The following is a 12,588-nucleotide window of genomic DNA, read 5'->3' as shown; positions in this document are numbered from 1 at the left end:
TGATGAGAATTCGCTAAATCATAGACCCACTAAATGGTTTGATTTAGGGATGAAACTAAGCATTATTTTATATTTTTTGGTCTATTTCAATACTAAAAAGGATTTAGAGATAAACTCTTTATGAGTTGAGAGATATCATATTTTTATCATATGCTGTATGTTAAGCCACACTTTGGATTTCTCATAATGGAGACATTTTTAGGGCTCATTTAAAAATTTTATATTGTGCCATGAGTATAGTTTATAATAGTAAAACTTCAGAGAGAGGTAATACAGAGTTGATGAGATATGTCACTCTATATGAAGAGTTTTCGATCTGGGAATAGCAAAAAGTAGAAGAAACATAATACCTACAAAAATATCTTGGTTTCTTCGAAATGAAGGGATATATAGAGAGACTTAGTGACAACATGAAAACTCTAAAGATCAGTGGGAGAATCTTTGTGATATTTGGAATGATGGTTTGAAGAAGAGTATTTTTTCACAGTGTGAGAAAGGGAGAATCCAAGTGCCGAAGAGATGGATGCTTCGTGACATGTGAAACTGATGACCGATAAATTCTCCATCAGTTGTGTACTCTTTTAATATCACAAAAGCTAGCCAACAAGAAAAAACAAAGAATCAAGAAAGTGCAAGTACCACACTACATATTTTTGAAGTATGAAATCTATCTCTGTTCACATGGTAAGGTCATATAGGGAAAGATGATTCAGTAACCATTTATTTTATGTTTCATATACTTTTTTAGTTATATTTTAGCATTTTGTTTTTTGTATATGTATGGAGTGTATGAACATTAGATGAAAGGTACTTATTAACAAATGTGCAAGAGCCGGTTTATGGATACCCTATGTTTTTGTGCCTTATTATGCTCGAGTATGAACTACTTAGGGTAGTGAGATACATGGAAATGTAATTTGATCAAGGGCTTTGAGCCTAAGTATAAAACATGAGATATGGGTATGACTCATTCAAATATATAAGTATGAAGCGAGTGTTATGATGGAACTCGATCTTAGTGACCATCCTTCCAATAATGTTCAGTAATATGATGTGTTGCATGTGATGATGATATCTTGATAAAATCTCCATATTTGTCAAAAAGAAGTATTTTGTCAGGCTTTGATAGCCATTCTTTAGTCATGTTTTATTTTGGATAAAATTATGGTAGGTAATAAAATGTGAATGCGGTAAATTTTTTTTGAAGACTAAGCATGTAATTTAAAATTAAATTGGATGATTTGAGAAAAATCTAAGTCTATGAATAAGATTTCGAAAAAACCCCATAGTTTTGCAAGGTCCGTTAAGTCTTTATTGAAAATCATTCTAGACCACCATACTGTTATCTAACTATTGCTTGTGAATGTATATCTATCGAGTATATAGTCTTTTTTTTTAATTAAAGAAAAAATATTGAGTCTTGAAGGTATTTATAAACTCGTGAGGAAACTGTCATTTATTCATGCACTGATTTTTAAATACCCATATGCCTTAACTCATGTTTCTAGTTATTTAAAATCCTCAATTACCTAAGACCTTAAACCATAAAAAATGTTGTAGGAAGGCCATCTTGCTAGACTTCTTCGACACTTGTTGTGTTAATTAGATAACTATCTTTTTTTATGGATTTACTACTAATAAGACTAGTGTGGTTGAACCTTTGTGGTTTAGAAATGTTTTGCATATTGTGAAACCAACATGCATTGAATTACTAATTGCATAAAGACTTGTTATACTACATGGTATATATATAAGAATGCGAAGAATATATATGTTATAAGTGCAATAATTGAGTGGGAGCTGCTATAGCTTCATAATTCTTTTGAGCTTCTTTGGATATTCAGATATACAGGTAATCTATCATGAAAGATCTAGATAAACTAGATATTTCAGTGGGAGCACCTGCTAGTATTTGATAGACCAGCTGGAACAGTAGACTATAATATTGTTTACCAATGGAACCTAGATGAGTGGCACTGGTTATATGGCTATGGAAGGGGGCAACTTGATTGAAGAACTCCTTTGAGCCCATGAAGATACGAACAAGGGTACCTGATGATCTTCTACAACAACAGGTCCATAATTCGCGATGCGATATGAAAGATGGACTATGACTATGTTCGGGATGAGATCCGAGAAGTAAAGAGAAAGAGGCGCTGCCTCCATAAATCCTTTATGAAAGAATTGATGGCAAAAGCCATGATTAATGTAATAAGAGAGAAAAAATGAAAAATGCTCAAGAGTGAGATTGTAATTGGGGGAATAAGAATGTGAGAAAGCGAGATTGTTAGGCTTCCAAAGGTCAAGTGGTAGATGTTGGGTTTATGCGGAATTTAAAGGCCTTATGAGAGCTTGTATGAGGATTGTTTATAGTGAAACATAAACTCAGTGGGAATGCGGTCCTCTTGTGGACCATACTAGGTAAATACAATTTATCGATACTTAGATTAAGCTTGATGTGTTAGGCCAGCAAAGTTGGAAATACCCAATGTACCTAGGCATAAAGATATAACCGAGGGGGGTTTAGTGGATTAACCATCGATGAGGTTGGAGTATGACAGGATGAGAACTAAAGGACTGTGTGACCCTTGTGTGTGATGAATAGTCTATAGAGACATGACTAAAACGTCATTGTTGTATCATCACATGGCATGTACATAGATAGTCGTACTGAGATAGTAATTAACCATTGAGGGTGAAGCGTGTACATGTACGAGAAATTACCCCTATGCACAATAGAGTTATGGTTGCATCATGGTCTAGCGGATCATATTTTGACTTTAGGAGAGAACTTGAAATCCACAGATTAGGATTACATCCCCTAGCCAATTGATTCACTTTAGCGGTCCAATCATAAGCACCTGCAGTGAACTGTGGGTCATGGGAACTACTGAGTCAGTTTGAGAAAGCTAGTGTGGATCGTAGTCTACAGTTAAAAGTCGAGCGTTCCTGTGAGTTGATTAAATCCCAGACCTATTTGGATCCAATTCCCATCAAATTTAATTTAATTTAATTAATATTATGTTATTTCATTTTTAAAATGTTGATTTGAATTTTTATGAATCTTAAGATCTTTTAATTTTGTCATTTGAATTTATAAATTAAGAGAAATTCATTTTCTAAAGTCTTAAATAAATTAAGAAGATTTAAATCCTAAAATTTTAAATTTTATTATTTCTAAAAATATGTGGGACCTACCATGACACATGGGGGCCGATTTAATAACTTTGCTGAATTTGGTGGGGCCTATGAGAGGCCCCAATGGGTGGCACGCTGACCCATGTAGAGTTGCCCACTTGCTAAAATATTGTGAGAGTCATCTCATGCTAGTTGGCTTTCCTTTAGTGGAGAGAAGCCTACTTGCAGTAAAGGAATGAAATGTGTTTTTTAAGAAAATATTGAGAATTGAGAATGTTTGATTGAGAAATAAGGAATGAATATTTACTATTAGAAAAAGTAAATAATATTTTTCTTATTTAACTTATTTGATGTGAATAGGTTTAGGAAGGGAAAGATAATGTTCTAGCACATTTCTTAGTATCTTGATGGTGAATATAAGGAATGGATGACTCACATCTGTCACCCTACAAATCTCATTAGATCGACAGTCAATATTTGCTATTCCAATTTACGACAAACCCTAATACATGAAAAATTTATAAAAATGATCATTCTTCTCCCATAATCTTTACACCTCTTAGCTCTCTCCTATCGCCAAGATTAGGATCTCTCTAAGGGGCTCGCCCAGCCCTAGGATAATATATATCTCTCTTAAGCTAACTTAAGGGGCACGCCCCACCTAGCCTACCTCTCTCTATCTCAAACCCTAGCTAGCCTAAGGGACCACGCCCTAACCTAACCCTTTATCTCTTTCTATATTGGGTGGCACTCCTAGACTATGTTAATCTCTCTCTCTCTCTCTTTCTCTCTTGTGGGTTCTAAAGAAGCTAGATTGGTTTGTGATTATTTGGGTAGCAAATGGATCATCTATTAGCTAATAGCTTTCTCCCTTCTCTCTTTGATTTTTATCTCTCATAAGCATCAATCCAAATGGCTTGAATTAGTTTAAAGCAGTGGTTTAAAAAATGGACGGTACTCCGGATCGGGCACCCCAAAAACCCATTCGGATCGGTGAATCGGCGATCTGGATCAGGAATCGGCTGAATCGGTCGGATTAAGATTTAAAAAAATTCCAAAAAAATATTAAAATTCATTATAAATGTTTTCTTTTAGGAATAGATAAGAAATAAGGGTACTACATTATTAACTTTCATTTTTTTCATCAATTTGTAAATATTGAGATGCTCTTTCCCTGTATAAACTTATGTTAACCATTAAATTTACATCACATAAAAGAAAAATCATAGAATTTTCATGGATAAAATATATAATTATATATGGACTATAATAAAGAGTAGACTAAATTAATGAAAGAATGGCCACTAAAATCTCGTTTTGGTGAAAAACCCTAATCCGCTAAACAAACCCAAATTATTACAACCTAACTAACTATAATCCAAAATTGTTACAACCTAACTAATTATAATATTATATACTGAAATTATAATTATTAGTTTACATTTTATAATTATTTTAGTATACAAATAATAATAAATTCAAAATATTTTATAAAATTATCTAATTTAAAATCTATTATTGACAACTTTAAGGAAAATAATACATTATATGATTTATAATGTAAAAATTAATAAATAAAATAAAAAATTTGGTTATCAATGTAAAAACTAACAAAATGCGTACAGATTTTCGAAATAACACTTTAATTTTTCAAAAATTTAATTTTTTAGGTTTCTAAAATAAATTTAGTGAAAGAGATTGTTAGTAGAAAGAGAGAGATTTCAAATCGAATAAACTTTTCGTTCTTCATTTTTTTATACCTTTTATATTATTTACAACAAAAATAATTATACTGTTATGTACAACAAAAATTAATATAATATGTAACGCCCAAGGGGATTCAACCTTGGGACATCAAGGAAAAGAGCAGAGGTCATAACCATCATTCCTCATCGCCTGTGATGATATACTGCCTATTAATAGAATATATTTAAATCCATCTTCATTTAATGATGTTTGGAAATTATCCTACATCGAAGGATGCGTATTAAACTTTGCTATATAAATAACTATGTAATATGATGTGAAGCATGCACGCAGAATCACTGAGGCAACCCTATGTGTGATATGTGTCACGTGATTTTGTCGTACGTGTACACGTAATGCTGCGCGTGTGATGTCTTCCATGTAGAATCTGAGTGGTGATGTCAGAACCGTTGGTTTACGATGTCATCGGGGCGGTTCACTGTTTAAAACCACCCGGTTCTCTCTAGACATGGCCAGTTTCGTGTATTATGCTAGTCGAACTGAGCGAGTCGAATGTGTTATGTTAGAACCTGCACGGGGGTGCCGATTCTCGAGTCTAACTGGGTGAGTCGAATGTATTTTGGTAGAACCGACACGGGGGTGCCGATTCCCGAGTCTAACTAGAATAGTCGAATGTATTATACTAGAACCACCCCCAAGTCGAACCGGGCGAGTCGAATATATTATACTAGAACCGGCACAGGGGTGCCGATTCCCGAGTCTAGCCAGGCGAAGTCGAATGTATTATGCTAGAACCATCCTCGAGTCGAACCGGGCGAGTCGAATGTATTATGCTAGAACCGGCATGGGGGTGCCGACTCCGGATTCGACTCGTCGACTTTTCAAACACTGGTTTAAAGCATTGAGGCTTTAGGTGAGTGGCTCTAAATCGAGATCCATGTGCTTTGATTGAGTTTTACCATAAGAAGGAGAAATCAAGAGACCGATCAAAGATCTTGAGTAACATTGGAAGGAGGAGACTCGATGTGGGGTGTAAGTAGCCGGTTAAGGTTATCTCCAACACCGTCTTTCTTTTCTTGCATATTTATTTAATACGTCTTTTATTCCTAAGCATAGGTTGTATCTGTTCTTTATTGTTGAAAGAAAGGTTTTTGAATGGCTTAAAGTTCTTAAGATCCTATTGTATTATTTTATTTTATTTTATTTGAAGTTATTATATTGTAAAAAGACTACTTGTGAGTGATCTAGACCATGAAGAAAAGAAAAAGAATTGAAAAAAAAAAAAAATTTATGTACTTCGGCTAGATCACATGAGTCCTTTTCTCACCATATTGCTCTCCTATTGATTAAGGGTTATAGACAAGGCTATCTATGCTTGAAAAATCTGAGATAGACCATCGATCCCATACGCCATTGGAGGAGGAGATCCAGAGTGGGGTGTGCAAAGTCCAGTTGAAGCAATCTTCTGACAATCTTCTTTTATAGTTTGCAGGCTCATATGTTTTTGTCCCCATGAGTACTATGTGTTTCATAATCTCAAGATCAAGTTTACACAATTTTATTTGTGTAAAAAAGATTTGCTAAAGTAACAACAAGTGAGAGTCCTTGAGATTCTTTTAGTTTTTATTGTTTCTCATTATGTATTTGGACATTCGTAAGTAATCTGCGTGGTGAAAATAAAAAAAAGAAAGAAAATTTTTAATGGGTATGTGGGGGTTACATAGTCCAACTTTTACTAACTCAGTCGATATTGTAACAAAAAGAACTTGAATCATTAGAGTACTTTTGAAGTTGATTTCAATAACTTTAAAACAAATCAAGAATTAGAACAAATTGTTGAGTGATTAGAGAACGGAGTAGATTTAGTGAAATTTTTGCAATTCATCAATATTGCCTCTATGATGCACTAAGTCACTCAATATTGGAGCAAAAACGTGCAAACCAGTAGAGGGGTTTTCAAGTTTTTTTCAATAGCTTAAACACGAACTAATAATAAGAAAATTTGTTAAGAAATTAGAAAGAAATAATTGATTTTGCGCATTTTTGACAGTTCGTCAATATTACCTCTTTGATGCATGAAATCAATCGATATTAAAGAAAAAGGAAAACAAATTTGTACAGGGCTTTTGAAGCTGATTTCACTAGATTCAAAACAAACTAGAAATAAAAAAATATTGTCGAGTAATTAGAGAGAAACAACTCTTTTAGCAGAATTTTTACGGTTCATAGATATTACCTCTATGAACATCTTTTCTCTATTTTATAAATGATCCCGAAAGAAAAAGAAATGCTTGGGAGCCTCTTAAATCCTTATATTTGATCGTTCCTCTAAATGGAAAAACATCTAGATTTTTTTTTAAGAAAAAGGAGGGTGGTGGGGGTGGTTAGGACAACTTATTCGGAGTATTTTTATCCAAATTATTATTATTATAATATTTAATCATAGGCATGAAAAATATGATTCAAAATTTTCCAGACATAAGGATCCCCGAAATTAATAAATATATCATTTGGCTGCTGGATGATGCACTGATAGTGGACTCGCGAGCTACCAAATCTTTTTCCTATTCTCAAAGCAGTCATAATAAATTTAAGGGAACAATATTTATACATCTGCGATGAAAGTGAGGTGCCACTTGTGTGTAATTTTTAATTTAATGCAGCATCTCAATAGTTATACGACCAAGTGGACCCTTTGAAAGCTTCCTTTTCCTCGCCATGGCCCATGTTATGACATGCCTATTTCTCAAAAAAGAAAAAGAAAAAAAAGTCCTAGGTGAAAGGACACGTGTGATCTAATCGGAGTATATAATATATATTTTTTTAAAATTATTTTTTTTCTTCACAGTCTAGATTACTTGTAAATAGTTCTTTTACAATATAACAACTTCAAATAAAATAAAATAAAATAATAAGTTAGGATCTCAAGAACTTGAATCCATTTAAAACTTTTATTTCAATAACAAAGAAAAGACAACCTATATTTGGAAATAAAAGATGTAATAAATAAATATGGAAGAAACAAAAGAGGGTACCAGACATTACCTCAACCCGGTTTAGTACACTTCACGTCGAGTCACCTTCTTCCGATGATGCTTGGGATCTTTGATCGGTCTCTTGATTTCTCTTTTTATGGCAAAAACCCAAACCATGCATATGGATCCCAATCTAAAATCACCGACCTAAAGTCTTAATGCTTAGGCCTAATTCAAACCCATTGGTTTGATCTTTATGAGAGATAGAAATCAAGAAAGGAGGAAGAAAACTATTAGCTATGGATGATCCGTTTGCTGCCCACAAAATTACATAACCAAAACCTAGCTTGATTTATAACCTATGAGAGAGATTCAAGCTTAACCAAGCTTAGCTTGGGCATGCCACCCTTATGATAGTTTTTGTGTGTGTGTGTGAGGGAGAGAGAGAGAGAGAGAGAGAGAGAGAGAGAGAGAGAGAGGTAGGTTAAAGTGGGGCATGACCTCTTAGGTTTCTTGGAGAGAGAGAGAAACCTATGTGGGGCGTGCTCCTTAGAGATGCTAGAGAGAGAGAGATTCTATTTGGAGAGGAAAGAGAGAGTAAGTAAGAGGTGTAGAGACAAGGGAGAAAAGTGATCCAGTTTATAGATGTTTTAAGCATTAGGATTTACCATAAAATTGTCGGAGCAAATCTTGACCGTCGATCTAAGAGACTTGTGGGGCGAGAGATGTGAGCCATCTATTCTCTAGATCCACCATCTAGATGCTAAAGAAGGTGCTAGAACTTTATCCGCCTATTTCGAAACCTATTCCTATCAGACAAGTTAAATAAGGAACATATTTCTTTACTTTCTCTAATAGTAAATATTCATGCTTTATTTCTCAATCAAATCTTCTTGATTATCAAGATTTTCTAAAACTACATATTTCTTTCCTTTATTTCAAGTAGGCTTCTCTCCACAAAAAGAAAGCCAACGAGGATGAGATATCTCTCACAATTTTTAGCAAGAAAATGCAATCCCCTTGGTTGGGGCGTGCCACCCTTTGGTGACCACTCATGGGCCCTACCCAATTATCCCATGTGATTTAATTGGACCTCCAAAATTTATAGAGGGTCCCACATATTTTAGAAACAATTAAAAATTGATTTTTAGATTTTTCAAACCTCCTAGTTTATTTAAAACTTTAGAAATGAATTTCTCTTGATTTATAAATCCAAATGATAAAATTAAAATATCAGAAGATTTATAAAAATTCAAATAAAAATTCTAAAAATCAAATAACATAAAATTAATTAAATTAAAATTAATTTTGATAGGAATCAGATCCGAATAGGTTTAGAATTTAATCAACGCATAAGAGCACTCTACCTTCAACTGTGGACCACGATCAACACTAGCTTTATCAAACTCACCCAGCGGTTCCCATGACCCCTAGTCCACTGCAGGGGCTCATGATTGGATCACTAAAGTCAATCAATGGGCTAGGGGACATAATCCCAGTATGTGGATTTCAGGTTCACCCCAAGAGAGAGACCATGATGTAATCATGACTCTATGGTGCATAGGGGTAATTTCTCGTACATGTATACACTTCACCCTAAATGGTGAATTACTATATCAATACGACTATCTATGTACATGCAATGTGATGATACAACGATGATGTTTTAGTTCTATATCTATAGACTATTCATCACACACAAGGGTCACACAGTCCCTAGGCTCTTATCCGGGCATACTTCGACTTCATCATGGGCTAACCTACTAAACCCTCATTGGTTTTATCTCTTTACTCAGATACCTTAGGTTTTTTCAACTCGGCTGATCTAGCACATCGAGCCGGTTTTGGAACAAAGAAGCTCTTGAGTCAGACAATTTAGGAGGGCCAGTTTCAAGGAAAAATATATATGCCTTCCCATCCTAGAATTTTGGTGCCATAAAGTCCAATGATTAGAGAATCAAGTTTCAAATATTGAACATCCAAACCCCTCCCTACCTTTCTCACATAGAACTTACGCCTCCACTAGCCCCCTCTCTTTCTTCCCTTTAGTTTTTATTTTATTTTATTGGGGTAATTTAGTGGTGAAGACGGGCCTTACCCATCCCTTTCGGAGAGAGAGAGAAGATGGAAGTTAATGGAAAGAGGGAGAGAGACATGATGGAACTTAATGGAAAGTGAGAGATGGAGAAGTTAATGGGGAGAGAGAGGGTTGGGGGAAATATTGAGAGAGAGAAAAATAGAAGGGATTTGGGGAGAGTCACGGGGAAAGAGAGAGAGAAAGATATAGGTATTAGGAGAATATCACCTGGAGAGAGTGGATGTAGTTTAGTAAGTGTTGTCGTTTTATTACTTATTTGGGTTAAAAAAGAGGATTAAAGTGGGTAGAGTTAGTTTAGAGGGTTAAAATATATAAACCCTATGATATCTATAACTCAAAATATGTTTCCAAACGATAAGTCTATGGAGATATAAAACCTATAAAACTTAAAAATAAGAAGTATGAAAGTATTTTGCTTTTATTTCTATATTAGCCCTTGTATTATATTGAACTCTCTCTCTCTAACATCATACTTACCTAATTTTTAGTTAAACTTCTGATTTATCTTTAAAGGACTCAAATCATGTGCACAGTGCCCTCGTGAAAATAAGCATACATGTAACATCATATTGCAATAAAATAGCTTGCCCACAGTAGCCTCTGCTAGCAAATGATATTAAACAGGGAGAAGGATATTTAATAGTGTGCCTGAAATTGCAGTGGAAGACTCCTATAAACCCAGGAAAGAGCGATTAAACATTCTCTAATGGCTAGTTTCACCTTTTCCCAAGATATCATATCGTCCTCCCTGCCCAAGGCAAAACTGCCCGATGGAACAAACATGTTTCAATGGAGAGGGTTCATGCTCAGCCCCCGTCTCCACCAAGGAGCAATGGCTGCCAATAAACACTTCTCCGCATGCTCAACGGGCATCTCTGTGACATACCCCAAATGTGGCACCACTTGGCTCAAGTCCCTCATCTTCTCCATCATCAATCACATAGCCTCAAGCAAGAAAAAGAGTCACCAAACCCTCTTCTTTCCACCGGCCCGCATGACCTAATTCCCAATCTAGAGCTCGATATATATTTAAAGGACCCGATTCCTGATATCACTAGCATCCCATCTCCTAGGCTTTTTAGCACTCACCTCCCTTACTGTGGCTAGCCTGAATCGTTAAACATTGTCTGTGCCGAATTGTTTTTGTAACGAGGAATCCTAGGGACTGGGCATTATATGAAAAAGTTTCCCTTATATGGTTTTGAAAATTTGAGTTTTGAGGAGACATTCCAGAGATTTTGCGAAGATGCGCTTCCCTTTGAGGCCTTTTTCAAAACTCGTACTGGAAGGCGGGCAAGGAGAAGCCTGAAAGGATTATGTTTCTTACCTATGAGGAAATGATCGTGGATACAAAAGACACTGTGAAGAGCGTGGCTGCTTTCCTCGGAAGGCCAGTTGAGGAAGAGAAAGAGGTTGAGGAGATAGTGGAAATGTGCAGTTTTGAAAAGCTGAGTAATTTGGAGGTGAACAAGATTGAGGATAAAACTTCTAAAAGATTTTCTCCCAATAGCGCCTATTTTCCCAATAGCATATTTTTTAGGAAGATGAGAAATAAGTCTGCTATGTGTGTTTTCCATTTCTGTCGCATGTTGTGCTTATATGCATCTTTGTTCCTTTGTAATAAAGCAAGTGCTATTAGCCTACTTAGCTTCCCCATTTTTCAGCTACTTCCTTCCTCTCTCTCATCTAAACTATTCTATTCAGTGTCATTGAAACGTCTACTGATTCTGCTACATGTCGTTCAGCATTGACTCAAACCTAAGCTCAGGTTAGGTGGATTGGGTTTCTCTCGAAAACCATGGTTGGGAACTTAAGAAAGAAGTGAAAATACCTCAAATTTCTTGTTTGCAAATTAGGATTCTGATATGATTTACTGGATTTGTTTATTTTGTAATATATAAGGTACATCACATGCTTCCTATGTCTTATTATTCTCGAGGTTGGCTAGTAACCAAACGCATAGATTGGATACAAAGAGACCATTTATTTTTGCACATGGAAGTCACAATCATTATTATTTCTTAAATTTCAAAATGGGTGGTTGTAAGAGTGTCATTGAATAAACATAAATTTCCAAAAAAACTCTTAGACTTCTTGACTCATGCAAGATTGTAACATCCTTGTACAAAAGATAATGGTCTCTTTGTTGACAATTAAAAATAAAAAAAGCCTAACTTACCTAGTATGAAATTATTGAGAAAGAATTTAAGGGTAAGAACACCCACCGAAACAGACTGATACGAATAATTTCTACTGGACCAGGCCTACCCTGGCTTGGGCTTGGTCTCTATAGGACCAGCCCAAGCCTCACCTTAGCAGGGCTCAATATAATCAAATAAAAAATGAAAAGAAGTATCGGGATATGTGATCCAGGCCCTAGCTTTTTAGTGTCAAGCCAGGCAGAACCTGACCCATCACGAGCCGAACAAACATGGCCTAGAGAGCAAGCAAAAGGTCCATTGTGAGTCGAACTGACATGGCCCAAAGAGCAAGCAAATGGTCGGAAATCTGGTATTGTTTTAGAGAAGCCCAATCCAACTAATCTGAGCTTCGGTTTGAGTCAGGACATGTATCATGGAAAAGCTGGAACCATAGCGGTCCACCAGTCAATTGGGTAGGTGTTATCTATACTAAGCGACAGACATGGATACCTTGAGCATGCTGCCTGCA

The 12,588-nt window shown here is 35.5% G+C and overlaps 1 pseudogene; it reads left to right on the top strand.

Annotated features, from left to right (window-relative positions):
• The first annotated feature begins 10,046 nt into the window (after positions 1–10,046).
• Positions 10,047–11,770, top strand: LOC105421651 (cytosolic sulfotransferase 12-like; annotated as a pseudogene).
• Positions 11,771–12,588: the final 818 nt, after the last annotated feature.

Source organism: Amborella trichopoda, chromosome 12 (assembly GCF_054954075.1).
Source record: "Amborella trichopoda isolate Santa Cruz 75 chromosome 12, AtrichopodaSantaCruz75HAP2 v2.0, whole genome shotgun sequence".
NCBI lineage: Eukaryota > Viridiplantae > Streptophyta > Magnoliopsida > Amborellales > Amborellaceae > Amborella > Amborella trichopoda.
Note: the sequence above shows the minus strand (reverse complement) of the source record. Positions and strands in the feature narration are given on the sequence as shown.